Source organism: Elephantulus edwardii, unplaced genomic scaffold (genome assembly GCF_000299155.1).
Source record: "Elephantulus edwardii isolate Elephantulus edwardi_28Jun2011 unplaced genomic scaffold, EleEdw1.0 scaffold00218, whole genome shotgun sequence".
Lineage (NCBI taxonomy): Eukaryota > Metazoa > Chordata > Mammalia > Macroscelidea > Macroscelididae > Elephantulus > Elephantulus edwardii.
Genome location: NW_006399968.1, coordinates 3,588,403 through 3,605,058, shown reverse-complemented (window position 1 = coordinate 3,605,058; position 16,656 = coordinate 3,588,403). Strand labels below are relative to the sequence as shown.

Genomic DNA, 16,656 nt, shown 5'->3' with positions numbered 1-16,656 from the left:
CTAGAGGACACACTGTAGCTGTTGTTAAGTGCCACCAAGTCAACTATGAACAACAGATCTAACTCTTGCCGTCCCCATCTTTCCATTTAAATGCTGTGCCATCCCATCATCTCTAACACCGCTGAGCCTACTCACACCGTTACTGTGTCAGTCCATCTTGTTAAGAGAGTTCCTCTCTTTCTTAGACTCTTGGCCTTTCCAAGCATGATGTCTTTTCCTTAGAACTGGATTTCTTCTGATGACGTGTCCGAAATATGTGAGAGAACATTCCACCATCCTTCCCTCCAAGGTGTACCCTGGCTGCACTTTCTCCAAGAGGGCAGAATGGATGATCAATACGCTTGGATACTGGTTCTGAAGAGGTTGTTTCTACTATCAGGGTGAGAAGGTCTGTAAAAGGCAATAATCAACTCCCAGATAGAAGCAACTGGAAATGGTGAGGTGCACAGGTGTTACCCTGAGCCCTGAAGCCAACATTACCAGCCAATTATTCACCACTTGGTGAAAAGATAGGATTCTACCAAGTTCATGAAGCTGCCATGAAGACTCAGTTACACAGCAGATTCAGGGCCTGCATAAACCTATTGAAACTGAACATGAACTTCCTGGGGTTGAGCAGTTCCAGAATCTTGTATTTTCCATGCAACTTGAGGTCCAGCCAGTCTTGGGACTGCTTTCAAGGGTGCACCCCAAAGTTGCTGACAGTCTGGGGATTTCTCCACCACCACAAAGGCTTCACTTTGTAAGGCTGGATGTGCTCATCCTATATCTAACTCAGAACCTTCAACTGTGTCTCAGGTCAAGAAGACACTGTTTCTACACACAGCCAGACCAGAGTGGGGAGAGGACTGGATCCTGAAACCCAGGACTAAACTCATCCTCACCAGCAACTGGCCTCCCATGCCTGCTGACAGCCACCTTCTCTAAGTTTAAAGTCTTTCTCTCTCCTTCATCGTAATAGATCAGTTCTTTAGGCTCTGAGAGCTATTCTGGGAACTGCTCATTGAGCGTATCCATCAGCATTCCCATGTTTCTCCATCATGATTCCTGTGAGAAGAAATGGAGGATACTTCTAAAATACAGGTGAAATGGACCCTTTCCTCAGACCTACTACTGCAGCTAAACTTGTGGAAATGGTTTCTAAGCAGATCTACATTGAAATAGATCTACAGTTGACTTCAACATGAAACTACCAGTTCCACTCATGGCCAAAAGAAAAAGCAGTGGACTCTGGCTTGCCACTTACTGATGAGATGCTGGCATGTGACTTTCACCACAAAGGCAGCAGCATATCACTGAAGATGCCAAGGGGTATTGACAGGCAATTCATGAGATGTCCTGAGTAGAACACAGGGATGCTGTGTTGAGGTGAGTGTGCTAGGCAGATGAGCAGCTCATCATCCATCCACTAAGGGACATGCTGGCCCTACCCTCCCAGTATCACGCGGATGCCTTCAGGGCAAGCCACCTTACAGACCCCTCTGTGAAGCAGCCCATAGGTCTCTCACAAATGGTCAGGATTGTGATAGGGATGCCCCTGAGTACCCATTAAGTGACTCTGTCTTCCCTGTATGCCATGATCTTAGCGTTCTGTGTCACTGTCATGACAAGAAGGATATGCAAAATATCTTCTGGAGAAGCCTCATGGAATTATCCTCAGACCGATACAAACCTGTGACAGAAGGCAGTACTACACAAGTGGGGCTCGCTCCAGTGAACCTACCGGAAAGGGGTCATTTCTCACCAGAGATCTGCTTATTTTGAATTAACCAAAGATCTTTCCCACAGCTTATGCTTTGAACTCCAGAATATAAAAGCATGCAGTCCTGCCCCCAGGCCTATCAGGGAGAGGGAAGCTGTTGTTGTTTTGTGCCCCATGAGTTAGAACCAACTCACAGCTGACCCTCTAGAGGGTTTGCAGAGGCTGCAAGGAGATTGCCCATCTTTCTCTTATGGGGTAGCTGGTAGATTTGAACTGTGTGCCCTTAGGTTGACAGAGCAACTCCTTGCCACTAAGTCATCAGGGCTGAGAGATGTCAAAATGGTGCAGGGCTGGAAGAGTCATAAAATCCATGCACAGTAAATGTTCCTTGTTCACAGTGAAATTGCAGCTGACATGGGGTAGAGGTGGAAGGAGTCATTCATTCAATTATCTATGGAGCCCTGGAACATGCCAGGCCCATGCCTGGCCCTACAGACATTACAGTGAGCAGGGGAATAAGACAAAACCCTGCTCAAGTCTAGCGTGAGTGGCTGACAGCCCCAGGCACTGGCTCTGATAATGTCTCTCCTCATGTTCTGTGTAGGCTCACCTTGCCCATCGGAAAGACTTAGCTTGAATGGCCTCTAAGGTGCATACTACTGCTAACACTGCATCTCCTGATCACATTCTGACCACAACCTATGTCCCACTTTGTGCTAAGCTGTGACAATTCAAAGGTGAATAGAACCTGGTACTCCTCCTCACAGTGCTCACAAACAGGCAAAGAGGCAGGGTACAAGAGGACACTGATGTAGTACAGTTGTTGTTGCTGCTGTTATTGTTGTTGTTGTGTACAGGCCAATAGCTGATCCTCTGGCAGATTTTCAGAGGCAGTTAATCATGAGAGAGGAGATTGTTCATACTTCTCCCTCAAAGCAGCTGGTGAATTTGAACTGTGTGTCTTTGGGATTGCAGGGCAGCTTCTTCCCACTAGACCACCAGAGTAGTACAGTAAGTGCTACAAAAGAAGTGCAGCCCCAGCATTTCAGGTTATTGCTACCACCTTAAAGGAAATACTGTATCTTAAGCCCCTACCTAGGGACGCACAGTAGATTAGTTGCATGGCTCCAACCCAGCCTCCTGTAGCTGCGTTCTTGGCCCTCTAACATTTTAATCCTTTCTACTCTAATGCAGAGAAAGCTCTGGTAGCCTTACTAGGTAATGAGTTGCCCTGCCAACTCAAAGGTAGGTGGTTCAAATCCACTAGCTTTTGGCAGGAGGAAGATATGCCATCTCCTGTGTGACTTACAGCCTCTGAAAAACCACTGGAGGGTCAGCTATGAGTCATTTCCAACTCGATGGTAAACAACATTAGCTCCCACAGGGGCTTCTGGTAGCACAGTGCACAGAGTTACACGGCTAATCCCAAACCACACCCTCCAGCAGGCTGAACCCACTAGCAGCTCCGTGGGAGAAAGATGGGCAATCCTGCCCATTCGCTTTACAGACTTAGGGATTTGGCTGGAGGGGCAGTGATGGCTGATTCTGACTCAACAGTAATGGGCTGAGAGGTGTTGACTCTAATGTGGGTTTGGTCACTCAGGCAATCACAGATTTGATGCACTCAGAAGTCTCATGTGTTTGTGCGTTTTCACTTCTGCTTCCCACAAGAACACCACAAGAAGAACCGTAGACCTGAACTAACTGCCTCAGCTGAGGTCACCCTGAAATCCAGCAGCAGTCAGCCAGCTACTGGCCTGGTGAACTAACTCATCCCAGGACCAGGACAAGCTAGTCAGGCCCAAGCAAGTCCAATGAGACCTGTCAGAGGCCCTGCAGACAACCAGCAGGAATGGCTACTGGGAGCTCTGCTGGCCTAGTGGTAAAAAGCGGGCTGCAATCCCAAAGGGATGTGGTTTAAATCCACCAGCTGCTCCCCAAGAGAGATGAGCAATCCCCACCCCCCATGCAATTTACTGCATCTGAAAACCTGCTGGAGGGTCAGCTAGTGGTCACTTGCAATTTGATGACACACAGCAACAATAACACTTTTAAAACTGGCTTTCCTTTTCTGAATAGCTGCTGCTGTGTGTATCACGTGAGAACAAACCCACAACTAACCCTCCAGCAGGCTTTCAGAGGCATCAAATTGCACAGGAGGAGTCTGTTTATCTTTCTCTAATGGAGAAGCTGCAGTATTTGAACCACATAATTTAGAGCTAACAATATCACTCCTTATGACGAGGCCACCAGAGCTCCATCATCTTACAAAGTTGTTGCTCTATACCCTCCCGTCGGACCCAATCCATAGCTGAGCCTCAAGTGGGCTTCAGAGGCAGTAAGTCATGATGCTGCCCATCGTTCTCCTGTGGAACAGGTGGTGGCTTCGAATCATGTACCTTTGCACTGGCAGCACAATCCCTTCCCATTAAGCCACTAGAGCACTATAGAGAAGCAATAAAATAGAGTCAATCAGTTACCCTCACTTAGGTGAAAGCCCAGAGCCCATGTGGTGGGAGAGCTGCCTCATGGGCAGAGAGTTGTGCTGCAAAGGCTAAGGCAGGCAGTTCAAGTCCACTAGCTGCTTTGTGGGAGAAAGAAGGGCAGGCCCCTCCCATGCAAAATGTAGTCCCTGAAAACCTACTAGAGGGTTGGCTATGACTCAATGGCACAACAATGTGTGGTACAAAGCACTTCTGAGGGAGAAGGATAGGCGACCTCCTCCTCCCTTTTAATGCACAATCTCAGAAAGTCCACTGGAGCTCTGAGTTGGTTCTGGCTCAACAGGCATGGAGGTTTTCTGTGGTGAAAATAAGCCCCAGTGGGACAGTAGGTTAAGCACTAGAATCCAAAAGATAAGTGGTTGGGTACACTAATCACTCCAAATGGAAAAGATGTGGGCTGTTCCCATAAACATTTTCAGCCTAAGAAACCTCGTGGGGGGTTCTACTAAGTCCTATAGGGTCACTGTAAGCTCTAATTCACTTGACGCTGTGGTGTGGATATGTGGTGCCAACCGCTAAGGTTGCTAATGGAAAGGTATGAGGAAGACTGTGGCATCAGGATCAGAGGGAGACTCATCAACCACCTGTATTCTGCTGATGACACAATCTTGCTTGCTGCAAGTGAGGGTACTTGAAGCTCTTGCTGCAAAAGGTTAAACCCTACAGTCTTCAATATGGATTGTGTCTTAATGTCAAGAAAACAAGATAGTCCCCACTGGACCAACAGGCAACATCATGATAGGTGGAGAAAGGACTGAGAATGTCCACAACTTCATCTTACTTGGATCCACAATCAATGCACTTGATAGCAGCAGTCAGGATATCAGGAGACTTATTGCACTGGGCAAGTCCATAGTCGGGGACCTCTCCAAATTGTTGAGGTGTGATGATGTCAGTTTGAGGATTAAGGTGCATCTGACTCAGGCCATTGGTCTTTTCAATCACTTGCTATGCATCTGAGAGATGGACAATGACTAAGGATGACAAAAGAACTTTGAGCTGTGGTGCTGGCGAAGAGCAGTGAAGATCTCATGGACTGTTGAAAGAATATGTATGTCCTGGAAAAAGTGCAACCAGAGTAGTCCTTGGACAAAGATGATCAAGCTTAGTCTCACATACGGTGGGCACGCTGTTAGAAGAGGCTATTCCTTGGGAAGGGACATTGTGCTTGGGAAAGTGGTGGGGAAGCAAAAGAAAGAAAGACTCTCGACCAGGTGGATTGACCAAGTGACTCTGGCAATGGGCTTGAGTGTGGCAGGGATTGTAAGGATGGCACAGAATAGGGCAGGGTTCAGATCAGTTGTTCATAGGGTCACTCTGGGTTGTACTCGACTCCACAGCACCACAGCAACAGAGGCACCTCAGAAGAAAAGCCTGGTGATCCACTTCAGAGAAGTCAGGGAAAACTCTCTGGAACACAGTTCTGCTCTGACTTATTTGGGGTACCACGAGTCAGAATTCACCTGATGATTGTGTAACTGGCTTAGACTCAAAGAACAGTGGTACTTAAGTAGACCATGGGGCTGCTTCACCCATGGCTGCCCCAGTGAAGAGAAAGGTCAGCACAGGCCTTCCTCTCCAGCTCCCTCATTTCTGGTTCAATAACCCCACAACAGCACCACTATTTACCAAGTAAGTAAAATATTTCCTCTTCTCATCTAACTAACAAGGACTTTGCCACTGAAAGCATCTAAAAATAAATTATACAGGAAACGTGGTTTCTGAGCTAGTGGCAAGTTTTGTTCCAGAGTACTGCTACTTTTCCTCAAACAATCCCTCCAGGCATGAAGTAGACTACTAACAAGTTAAATGGATTTAGAAAGAAAAGTCTTAAAGGAATCCATGTGGCCCCTCAATGGCAAGCCAAGCATATTATTGGGCCCCTGGGGCCTTCTGAGTTGATATCCTCCCTTTAAGAGAGCAAAGCAATATTATTCAAGACATGTGTCTCAGAGAAACAATCATTTCCCTATAATGCAATGTACTTCTGGTAAGAAGTTCTCAATTTCAACTCTAACCCAGATCTACTTGGTATGACATGAGAAATATTTAATCTCTTAAAGCCTCAGTTTCCTCCTCTGTTTAATGGAGATATTAATCATGTCTATTGTTTTGTGTTGCTGGTGGGAATTAAATGTGAATACTTTTAAAGGCACTCTGTCACCACTCAAGAAATGTGAGCAACTACAATAACAGCCACATTTAAGAAATCTTCCAAACAAGGTAAGTCCTATATTTGATATAGGAGAGGGGAAGGTCAGTATGAAATGGACATCTGTCATTTATCAGACATTATGTGTACTGCAACCAACAAGGACAGAGCATAAACCACAAATTAAATGAGGGCAAGGAGAAGAAACAGAAAAAAATCACAAGAGAAGGTGGGTGAAGGGATAGCAATAAACAGTAAGGATCCACTTAGGCACTGTAATAAGTTATTGCATTGTGAATAGTATTGATTATGAATGATTATCTGAAGAAAACAAATGATATTTGTAAACTCTCACTAAAATACAATAGATTTTAATAACTAAACTCCCCAACCAAGATGAAATCCTGATGTGGAAAGCCACAGAGAGGCAAGACAGTCTTTCCAGGGCATTTTCCACACACTGACTCCGAGTTTATGTGTCCCTCTTGACTGTGTTATGTCCCTCAAATAAAATGTATCATTGTCATTCCTTCCAGAGCCCAGCAGACGGAACACTTCACACTTCAAACACTTGCACTCAAATCAATCCCTTGTGGCAGAGAGCTCCAGAAGGTAGTGAAAAGGCACCATCACCTCCATCCTTCCTAGCAGTTAATGTGGATCCATATCACGTGCCTAAGCAGCACAGATACTTCCCTAAGTTCTAGTACATAAATGCATTCGGTTGATCTCCTCTGGAGTCAAGGAAATTGGGGCAGGGCTTTAATGTGTCTAACTGTAAATGTGCAGAGCCAACAGAATGGCTGTTCTGTGACACAAAATAAAATTACTTTTTAAAAAAATGTGCCTCCTTACAGAAGTGACAGGTTTTCTATGTCAGTTAGGTATTACCATAAAAATAACACCTAACAAATTAAGACATGTATCAGTTCTTGAAGATCTCCATCATTTATCCTCACTCTATTGTCTGCTGATGGCCAAAATGACCTTAGTTGGTGACCTTGAGCACAGAGCTCCACGTGTACCCTGGTCAGGTTCCCCACCTTCCATTGCACTAGTGGCTTGCATTGCTAGTGTCAGAAGAGAGGAGAGATACAGATTGTTGTTTGCTTACTGTGGTAAAAATATATACAACAAAGCATAAGCTACCTCAACAATTTCTTTATGGATAATTCACTGACATTGAATACAACCAACTTGTGAAAGCACCTCAATGCCTTTTTCCAAAACACTCCACTGCCATTAACCTAAATCTGATATTTTAAAACAAAAACTTCCCTGTCCTCTCTTGGCCTGACCTCTGGTACCCACTAACAACCCTTAGTTTCCTTGTACTTCCTTATTTCAAAGACAGGAATTCATTCCGTTTTTTTTTTTCTTTTTGCAACTTGAGTTATCACACTCCTTACAGGCTGCACTGCTAATGGAAAGGTAACAGGAAGGCTAATGGTTCAATTTTACCAGCCACTCTGAAGAAGAAAGTGGACAGTCTCCTCCCACACAGATTTACAGCCTCCGAAACCCTATGGATGGTTGCAACAAAATGAGTTTTTGTTTTGATTTGGGGTGTGGTTTGCTTTTTAGGGTTGGGTGTTTGGTTTTTGTTTGTTTGTTTGTTTGTTTGTTTGTTTTCTCTGCATGTTTTCTAGTTTCATCCATATACTAAGACTTGATTTACTTAGATGACTGGGTAATAATATACCTTTGGAATGTGTATACCACATTCTGTGTATCCGTTCATTTGTTGAGAGACATTTACTTTGTTCTCACTTCTTGGCCACTGTGACCAGCACCGCAGTGAGCACTGGCGATCAGGTTTCTCTTTCCTATCTTGCTTCCACACTCAACAATTCTTGACAACTCAGCTTAAAGCTTGCACATTGGACTCCTGTCCAAATTGCCCTCTTGGTTGATTTGCCTACTGAGGGAGATAGAAGAATACACTCCACTTCTCTAGGTAGAACTGCAAACTCGTGAATAGAAATCATGAGTTTGAGCAAGGATCCTCATTAAGAGTCCAGCAATATTTGATTAAATGCTCTGCGAGCACCACCTTAAAATTCTCAATACTTTTTCTTTTAAAAAGGACCTTCTTTTTCTCTGAAGCCTGCAAAATATGAAATCAGCTCTGGACATAAGGGAGGTTAAACTGAGAATATTGCAAACTTCACATTGAATGAGACTGACTCTTCACTGTGAAAGTACCATATCCATTCATTCATCCTCTGATTCTTGCTTTCAGTATCACATCAGAGCATTTATGCAGTGGAGTCAGGCTCCTACTAACAGCTCCACCATATACCATAACTACTTCCCAAAACAGAAAGTGGCTGGAGAGAAGCAAACTGAGGAGGATTATGATGATACTGTGGTCTTATCACCTCTGAGCTCTTTTCACTGTTAAATCTGAAGAACCTGCCCTCATCCCCATTATCCTGGTGCTGATTGTTGCTGTTACTATTCTTGGCAACTAACAATTCAGCCTCCAATGCATGGGCCACATGCAAAACTGTTCAGAAATGGGTAATTTCCATCTTCAGATCCCTGTGGTATAGTTGTGATCCAGAAGGTATTCAATGGCTTATTTCAGAAGTTGGTCACACAAGCCAAGCAAAAGGCCAGAACTTGTACTGGATGCAGCAGGCAGCTTCAAACACCAGAAAGAAAAAACAAACAAACAAACAAAATAAGCCTTTAACAAGAAGGCTAAAGAAATACTCTGATATTAAATTCCTAGAACTAGGGCTAAAGAAATTATAAATGATAAAAGAAAGAATTAAAGCCATAAGCCATGAAAGAGGAAAAAAATGTGTTTAAAAAAAAAAAGACCCATTACAAGACAAAATGGATTCAACCAACAGGATACTAGAAGCAACAGAAAAACATGAAAATGAAATCCAAAATAATAAGACCAACATTACAGAAGCAATCAATCTATGAAGGAACAAAAGAACAGAATGGGGGGGGAGTAGAGCACAGAATCAGTAAGAAGCAGAGACAGAAAAAAAGAGAATTAAGAAAACATAAGAATTATGTGGGATGGCATCAAGAGAAATTACATACGTGTGATTAGAATTCCAGAACAGGACTGGGGAAAGCATTAAGAAAATAGTGGAAGAGGAAACAGGAGAAAAATTTCCGAGTTCCATAAAAAATGAGAATGTACCTATGGAAAGCCCAGTGGATCTCAAGGAGAATAGATACAAAAGAAAAGCATCCAGACATAACAGAGTCAAATTTTCAAAAACCAAAAAGAAAGATAGAATACTAAAAGCCAGTTGCGGAAAACAAAAAGTTATCTATAAAAGAGAACCATTTTGATTGAAGATAATGGCATGGCATACACAAAAGGCTGACAGAAATAACTGTCAACTGAGAAATCGGTACCCGACAAAACTGTCTTTCAAATATAAAGTAACAATTAGAGGAGGAACCAAAATGGCAGCGGCAAAGGAAACAGTGTAAGGAGATGGAGGAGCAACAAGCTACATAGAAACAGGACACCAGAGAGACTTACATGGTACGCAGAGACCAGTATGGCATGATGCGGACAGTAGGAATTGGAGTCAGAACTTTTACTAAAATAATCCATTTGGGAGCCACAAGAACAGTGAGCAACTGGTCCCAATGGAAGCCACCAGCTGAGTTGCTGTGGGACCCACCTGCCAGGGACAACTACTTTGGGGAACAAACTGCTGTCTGGCTTGACCACACGGGACTCTCTTAACTCAGGCAACAGGGAGGACCTGGGCCCCTCAACAGAGGTAAGAAGCCACTTCCAGATTCATATTAAGAACCTGATATGGCCTCAAATATTAAAAACTCTACCACAGCAATGTCCCAAAAGAAGCAGACTACCTCACTCCCCACAAAAACCCAAAGCAGGATATCACCACCAAAAAGCAACAGAGTAGCAATTGATTTCCTAAAGCCAGAAAGTCTTATGGAACTTTCTGACACAAAATTCAAAAGAACAATGACTGAATATTTTCAATGATTGAAAAACAAACTTGAAGAATTACAGGCATTGTAAACAAAAATAAGAAGAAGATTAAAAAAAAAAAACACCAAAACAATGGTGATAAAACTAACGAGGCATTAGAGACACTTAAAAAACAAGAAACGATGAACCAAAATATGAGGTCCAAGGTTTCAGATGCTGTCAACATGATGGAGGGACACATGAAGAGAGTGGAAGAGATAGAACACAGAACCAGTGAAAAAGAAGATAGATTTATCACACCTGATCTGCTAGAACAAAAAGCAGAGTCAAAATAGAAGGGGGAGGGGAGAAGAAAATATAAGAATAATGTGGGATATCATCAAGAGAAACAACATGTGTATCATCAGAATCCCAGAACAGGAATAAGTAAGGGCACCAAAAAAGCTGTGGAAGAATTACCAGAAGTAAACTTCCCAGGCATAAAGAAGAATGAGAGAATATATATTCAAGAAGCTGAGAGAACACCATACAGAATAGACCCCAAAATAAAAATCCCAAGGCATATAATAGTTCAATTTGCCAGAACCAAAGATAAAGAGAGAATTCTGAAGCAGCGAGGGAGAAACAGAAAGTAGCCTATAAGGGAGAGCAGATAAGATGAAATGCTGGCTTCTCAACAGAAACCATGTGAGCAAGAAGACAGTGGAATGACATATATCAAATACTCACAGTACACAACTGTCAACCAAGAATACTGTACCCAGCAAAATTGTCCATCAAATATGAAGGAGAGATCCAGAGATTCCTAGAGAAACAGAAGCTAAGGGAGTTTGTAAAAACAACACCAGCATTGCAGGAAACACTGAGAGATGTCCTTCTTACAGAAGTGCCGAAGAAAGAATGGACCAAAGTAACTAGCAATAACACCAAAAAGAACTCAACAAGATAATAGCAATAAAGCCTTGCCTCTCAATAATCACACTGAATGTGAATGGTTTAAATGTACCACTGAAGAGAAAAAGAGTAGCAGATTGGATAAAAAACTAAAATCCATCAATATGTTGTCTACAAGAGATAGACCAGAAAAATGAAGATAAAGACAGACCAAAAACAAAAGGTTGGGGAAAAAAATACACCAAGCAAATGGCAACCAGAAAAAAGCAGGAGTAGCAATGTGAATCTCTGATAAAATAACTGTCAATGCAAAAACCATCACAATCGACAAGGAAGGTCACTACATAATGCTTAAAGGGTCAATAGAACAAGAGAACATAACAATAATAAATATCTATGCACCAAACGAAAGACCTGCAAAATATATAAAACAAACATTAACAAAACTGAAAAAGGAAATAGACACCACTACTATAGTACTTGGAGACTTCAATACACCACTCTCAAGAAAAGATAGAACTAACAGAAAGAAACTCAACAAAGACACTGAAGAATTAAACCACACAATAAACCAATTTGATCTCATGGAAATTTTTAGGCTAATGAGCCCAAAAGAAGCACAGTATGCTTTCTTTTCCAATGTGCGTGGAATGTTCTCCAGAACAGATCACATTTTAGGTCACAAGGCAATCATCAAAAAATTCAAAACCATAAAAATAATACAAAGGATCTTCTCAGATCACAATGATACAAAATTAGAAATTAATAACAAGAGGATAAAGGAGGAAAAATCATACATTTGGAAACTGAGCAACACCTTGCTTGAACATGAGTGGGTACTAGAAGAAACAAAAAATGAAATTAAAATGTTCTGGCAAAAAATGACAATGAAAACACCATTAACCAAAACCTCTGGAAAACAGCAAAGCAGTAATCAGAGGTCAATTTATAGCAATAAATGAACACATCAAAAGGCAGGGGAAAAATTACCATTGATTCTCTAACCCAACATCTCCAACAAATTTTAAAAGAACAGCATGAAAACCTGACACCCTGTAAAAAAAAACAAAACCTAAAATTATAAAAATTAGAGGAGAAATAAATGAAATAGAAAACCAAAAAATAATTGAGACCATCAACAAAGCTAGGAGTTGGTTCTTTGAAAAGATCAATAAAATCAACAAACCACTAGCAAACCTAACAAAAGAAAAGAAAGACAAGACACAAATAATTCAAATAAGAGATAAATCAGGCAACATCAACAGAACCAACTAAAATAAAAAGGCTAACATTAGAATATTATGAAAAACTATACTTAAACCAGTATGAAAACCTAGAGGAAATGGACAAAAAAAAAGAAATGCACAAGCTACCTAAACTGACACAAACTGAAATTGAACACCTGAACAGACTCATTACAAAAGAAGGAAATGAAAAGGTAATAAAACAACTTCCAGGCAAAAAAAGCCCTGGACCAGATGGTTTTATAAGTAAATTTTATCAAATAGTTGGAGAAGAAGTGTCACCAATTCTACATAAACTATTTCAGAAAATAGAAAAAGATGGAATCCTTTCAGACTCATCCATGAAGCAAACATATCCTTGAAACCAAAGCAAAGAAAGGACAACACCAAAATAAGAAAACTATAGGCCAATATCTCTTATGAGCATAGATGCAAAAATCCTGAATAAAATCCTGGCCAAATGAATCCAATGATACATTTAAAAAAAAAATTCACTATAACCAAGTGGGATTCAACATAAGAAAAACAATTAATGTAATTCATCATATAAACAAAGCAAAAAAACAAGAACTACATGATCCTATCAATTGATGCAGAAAAGGCCTTGGACAAAAATCTAACACTCTTTCCTGATTAAAACACTCAACAAAATAGGATTAGAGGGGAATTTCCTCAACATAGTAAAAAAGTATATTTGCAAACCTGAGAGCCAACATTGTTCTCAGTGGAGAGAGATTAAAGGCATTCCCTATAAGAACAGGAACTAGGCAAGGATGCCCACTATCACCTCTCTTATTCAATATTGTATTGGAAGTCTTAGAGATAGCAATAAGACAAGGGAAGGAAATAAGAGGTATCCAAATTGGCAAAGACAAGGTAAAATTATCTCTATATGCAGATGATATGATAGTAGACTTAGAAAACCCTAAACACTAAGCAAGAAAAGTAAGTACTGGGCATAGGTGACCAATTCAGCAAAGTGGCAGGATACAAGATCAACGTACAAAAATCAGTTGGATTTCTCTACAGTGACAAAGAGAATACAGTGCTGGAGCTAAGAAAATCATTGCCCTTCACAATAGCTAATCATAAGATTAAATACTTGGATTTAAATCTAACCAGAAGCACAAAGGATCTATTTAACGAAAATTACAAAACATTACTACAAGAAACTAAAAGAGATCTGGAGAAATGGAAGAATATCCTTTGCTCATGGATAGGAAGACTCAATATTGTGAAAATGGCAGTCCTACCAGAGGCAATTTACACATTCAATGCAATCCCAATACAAATACCAATCCCATTCTTCAAGGTGATAGAAAAGGCAATCTCCAATTTCACTCCTTAAAAAGAGAAACAAGGTGGGAGGCATCTCACTCCTGATTTCAAATGCTACTACACTTCCATGATGGTCAAGACAGCACAATACTAGTACAATGACAGACACATAGATCAATGGAATAAAATTGAGAATCTAGAAATCAGCCCATCTACCTATGGTCAACTGTTATTTGACAAGGGGATGAAACAAGTGGGAAAATGACAGACTTTTAAACAAATGGTGTTGGCAAAATTTGAAAACCATCTGCAGAAAACTCAAGCAAGATCCACACCTTACTCCATACACCAAAACCAACCCAAAGTGGATCATGGATCTAGGACTAAAACCAAGGACTATAAATTCATTAAATAAAAGCTTGGGAGAACTCTAAAAGCCCTAATCCACAACACAACCAGTCTTCCAAGCATCTTGAAAAACCTACAACCAGGAGAGGATAAAATAGATGGATGGGACCATCTAAGACTTAAACCTCTATGCACATCCAAAAACTTCTCCAACAGTTTAAAAAAGGGAAGCCACAGACTGGAAAAAATATTTCATAATGACAGGTCAGATAAGGGACTTATATCTAGAATTCATAAAATACTTGAGCACCACAACAAGATAAACAACCCAATTGAAAAATGGCCATAGGATATGAACAAACACTTCACCAAAGAAGACATTCAGACGGCAAACAAACACATGAAGAAATGTTCAAAATCCCTAGCTCTAAGAGAGGTGCAAATCAAAACATCTATGAGATATCATCTCACCCCAGTCAGAATAGCAAAACTTAACAGAACAGCAAACAACAAATGCTGGTGAGGTTGTGGAGAAACTGGAACCCTTATTCACTGTTGATGGCAGTGTAAAATGGTGCAACCACTATGGAAGGCAGTATGGCACTTTCTCAAAAAGTTGCAAATAAAGGTACCATTTGACCCAGAAATTCCACTACTGGGAATGTACCCCAAAGAAACCATAACCACCACCCACGCAGATATATACACAACTATGTTTATTGCGGCTTTGTTCACAGTAGCAAAGAGTTATCAGCAACCTAAGTGCCCATCAACAAATGAATGGACAGAGAAGCTGTGCTATATTCATACAATGGAATACTACACTGCATTGAAAAACAAGGAACACACGAAATATTATATAAAATGGGTGACCCTGGAGGACTTTATGCTGAGTGAAATATCTCAGTCACAAAAAGACACTGTGTAAAACTGGACTGACATCTGGGTTGGGGGGGAGACTGAGAAAAATGGGATAAATAATGTATGCTGCATTGAAACAGATTACGGAGAAAACTGTTTAAAAGGGATATATGATTAGGCATTATTACCATGACAGGAGCCCAGAATGAAGGCTGAATAGTGGAGTGGACTTGGGGGGAGGGATTGTATAACAATGAAAGAATTTGTCTTTTACTTTTCAAAGACAAGAGTGAACTGGGTGGAGGGGTGAGGAGGGAGAAAAGTGCAACAATGAAAAAATGGAAGTTTAAAAAAATAAGTTTCATAAAAAAATGTCTTTTGAAGAAATAGCAAGGAAAAGTGGATGGACCAAATTTATCAGCAACAGGCAAAAAAAGAACTCAGCAAAATAGCATCTATGAAACTTTTCCTGTTTTAAGTTACACTGAATGTGGATAGCTTAAACAAACAGATTAAGAGAAAAACAGTAGCAGAATTGACTTACAACCCCCTGGTAACACCCCATCAACAGACTGTCTAAAAGATATACATCTAAGAATTGAGGAGAAAGATGACACTTAAAAATAAGGCAGGTTGGGGGAGAGATGTGGAAAAATAGATCAAACAAACAGCAGTCAAAAGAAAGGACTGGCAATACGATAAACTCTGATTAAATATATTTTAGGGTATAAACCAGTCTAGGAAACAAGGAAGGACATTACATAATACTTAATTTCACAAGAGAACAAGAAGACATAACCTTAATTAATTCTATATATTGAATAACAAAACTTCAAAATATATGATGTCATTGCTATGTGTTGTCAAGTCACCTGAAACTCATAGTGACCCTATGTACAACAACAACGAAGTCTGATCTGTCCTGAGCCAGTCTCACTTACTCGGACACACCTACCCTCAACTGTCCCAGTTACTGTATCAATCCGTCTCATCCAAGGGCTTCCTCTCATGTGCTGTCCCTCTACCATTCTGAGCATGATATCCTTCTCCAAGGACCATTTCCTTCTGGCCACATGCCCAAAGTATGTGAGAAGGAGCTTCAAAATTCTAGCCTCCAAGGAGAAATTTGGATTCACTCACTCTAAGACAGACCTATGTGTTTTCTTGCTGGTCCATGGTATGTTCAAGATTTTTCGCCAGCACAATAAATCAAAGGTATCAATTCTTCTTTTGTCATCTTTAATCGTTGTCCACCTCTCTGATGCATAGCAAGTAATTTCAAAGATCAAGGCCTGTACCTTAGTCTCTAGACTGAAATTGTTGCTTCTCAGTATTCTAGAGAGGTCCCTGACAGTAGATTTTCCCAGTGCAGTTTGTCTTTTGATTTCCTGACTGCTGGTGCTAAGAAAGTTGATTGTGGAGCCAACCTCAATCTCTTCTCCATCTATCATAGTGCTGCCAATTGGCCCAGTGGTGAGAATCTTTATCTTCTTAACATTGAGTTTCAATCCATATTGAAGACTACAGTCCTTGACCTTCTGCACAAAGTGCTTCAGATTCAGCAAGCAAGGTTGTGTCATCTGCATAAAGTAAACTATTGATGAGTCTTTCTCCAATTTTGATGTCACATTCCTCTTCATAGAGCCCAGCCTCCTGAATGATCTGTTCTGCATATAGATTGAAAAGATATGGAGACAGGATGCATCCCTGATGCACTCCTTTCCTAATTC

At 41.0% G+C, this 16,656-nt stretch overlaps 1 protein-coding gene across 1 annotated transcript in view; it reads right to left on the bottom strand.

Annotated features, from left to right (window-relative positions):
• Positions 1 to 16,656, bottom strand: part of LOC102845520 (protein cornichon homolog 3-like) — a 252,274-nt gene that overhangs the window by 100,985 nt on the left and 134,633 nt on the right. The gene's annotated exons all lie outside the window — the stretch shown is intronic.